This window comes from Dromiciops gliroides, chromosome 3 (assembly GCF_019393635.1).
Source record: "Dromiciops gliroides isolate mDroGli1 chromosome 3, mDroGli1.pri, whole genome shotgun sequence".
NCBI lineage: Eukaryota > Metazoa > Chordata > Mammalia > Microbiotheria > Microbiotheriidae > Dromiciops > Dromiciops gliroides.
This window is the reverse complement of record NC_057863.1, coordinates 376,071,343-376,074,152: the sequence shown is the minus strand read 5'-3', so window position 1 is coordinate 376,074,152 and position 2,810 is coordinate 376,071,343. Positions and strand designations below refer to the sequence as shown.

Below are 2,810 nucleotides of genomic sequence, written 5' to 3'. Positions count from 1 at the left end.
AGTAGTATGTTTTCCTATTATCTGTCTCCCATAGAGCCACAGTAAGGTACATTTGGAAGATACATAAACCCTTTCAGGGCAATACAGTACCAGTTACATTAAATTTTCATGATAACAAAATAACTCAGTGAATAGAATCAATTATATTTGGTTGCATTTTATGGTGTGGCCAAGATCTCCACTAAAGTCCTGTGGGATGGATGCCTTCTTGGGTAAGGGAGGTTACTCTGGACCTTCAATGACTATGTCAGTACAGCAGTAGTTCTAGTACTCTATATCAAATTGGAAAGTCCTTCAGTGGGTCTGCAGTGATGGAGTATATGCCTGCCATCCAAAGATAAGTCTTCAAATTCAGAAAGGCTACCACAAAACTGGCTGCAAAGTGATGGATTTTTCAGTCATATATCAATTCTTAGAGACATTCTACTGTCAAAAAAAGGTGGGGGGGGTTGTACTTTTCATGTGTTGAGGGAATACCCCACCAATGAAATCAAAGGTTGCTGAAATATTGAATAAAAAAGAAGAAAAGTATGCAATTGACTAAACTATTCACTTTCATTTGGTTGTTTGGGGAGTTCACAGCTTTACTGAAATGAAATAATAATTTAGGAATTAGTGTCCCAGTGATATGGATGAATTAAATTAAGTATTGAGTATCTATTAGATTCAAAGCAATGTGGTACTGATACAAATGAATAGAATTATCTGACCTTAAAGAGGGAAGAAGGGAAGGTGAGGTGAATAAGCATGTATATAGCATCAACTATGTGCTAAACACTTTTGCAATTATCTCATTTGAGCCTCACAACAAGCTTGGCACAAAAACAAAACAAAATAATCCCTCACAACAAAGAAGGAGGTGACAAACAAGGAAGAGCAATGCTGTGCATATGAACCATGGAGGGGAGGGATGACACAAATGAGAACAACTACTGATGCTCTCTATGCTAGGTGATATTGTCAATGACTGTGGTTTTTTTTTTGGATCAGTTATTTGTTGTTTATTCAGTATTAGGGTTAGTATGACACTTAAGGAATCTGTTGCACCTTTGTACGTAGATTTTTTAATATAATATGGAAATTTACAACTATTTTAATATATATATATAGGTAGACAAAATCAGGTCCTCTGGAAGGGTGATACATGGGGCCATGCTGGAGAGCCCTAATGGAAGGGAACACAAAGGTAATCAGTGCATCAAAGTTTTACTACTCTATGGTGTTTCATGTCCAGGTATGTTGTCTTCTGGACCTACTGGAACCTACAGCACCTACAAGGCAGGCAGTCATATACCTGGGGGGTGGGGTTGGAGAGCCAGTGCTGGCTCTGCTTAACAACTACTTCAAGACTGTACATATCCAGTATCACTAGGCAAACAGGGTTTAACAAGTAGCCACACTGTATTATTCCCCCATTTCTAAGTTTAGGAAGAGTGTGTTCATAGGTTTTATATTTCTGGTGTCACTAATCAGAGGAAAGATTTGACCTACATGAAAAGCGCATCATACCTAATCCCTTAACCAGTGTCATGTTCTCTAGACAATAAAGTGGCAGCACATTAAAAGACTTTAAAATTGCAGCTCCTTCTGGATTCCCCAAAGAGTATCTGCCCTCTTCTTTAAACGGGACGCCTCATCTGGATACAGGGTTACCTTCACCACATCTGAAATGCCATTCTGCCCCAAGACACAGGGGACACTAAGGAAGACGTCTTCATTAATGCCATATAGGCCCTTAATCATGGTGGAAATTGGATGCACTTTCCTAAGATTCTTCATAATGCATTTTGCCAGATCTGCCACAGACAATCCAATGGCCCAGGAAGTATAGCCCTTCAGCTTGATCACCTCATCAGCAATTTCAACCACCTGTTTATGAACTTCCTTCCAATTCTCTGAATCAGTATCAGTTCCCAAAGCAGGATAAAGATTCTTCAGAGACACACCAGCAACATTCACACCACTCCATACAGGAACACTTGAGTCTCCATGTTCCCCAAGGACCCATCCATGACAACTTGAAGAATGGACACCAAGTCTCTCCCCCATTAGGTAACGAAAACGGGCAGAATCCAGATTGCAACCACTTCCAATAACACGGTTTTTAGGAAAGCCACTTAGCTTCCAGGCCACATATGTCAAAATATCCACTGGATTGGAAACAATAAGCAGCTTTCAATATTGGGAATGATAAATTTAAAGATATTCACATTACACTGAACCAAATTAAGACGACTTTCTCCCTCCTGTTTTCGTGCCCCAGCAGTAACGACAACCAACTTTGAGTTTGCAGTCACACTGTAGTCTTTGCCAGAAACAATCTTTGGCATTTTGAGGAAAAGGCTGCCATGTTGGAGATCCATCATCTCTCCCTTTAGTTTGTCTTCTATGACATTAACTAGGGCAAGTTCATCAGCCAAATCCTTCATTAAGATACTGATGGCACATGCCATGCCAACTGCACCAACCCCAACAACAGTGATCTTGTTTTGGGGAACCTGGTCTTCCTTTAGGACATTAAGAATCAGCTGATCCTTGACAGTAGTTGCCATTTTTGGGGAAATCTAGGTTGCTGGTCAGGCTGTGAGAAGTGTGAGACTGCTGCTCTCGGACTCGCGCCAATGACTGTGTTTTGCACATCTCTGGGAGGGTTCCTATTTTCCCTGGGTTTTGATGCAAGCCCTACCTGTTTTCTTTGACTTATAAATAAATATTTAATTTTGGTTACTGTAAACCACCTGATTGTAATGGGAATCGGTAACAACATATTCTATAATTCTTGGCAAAAAGTCACCAGAACAGGGGCAGCT

At 40.3% G+C, this 2,810-nt stretch overlaps 1 pseudogene; it reads right to left on the bottom strand.

Moving 5' to 3' along the window:
• Positions 1-1,119: 1,119 nt before the first annotated feature.
• LOC122749152 lies at positions 1,120-2,526 on the bottom strand (annotated as a pseudogene).
• Between the last annotated feature and the right edge of the window lie 284 nt (positions 2,527-2,810).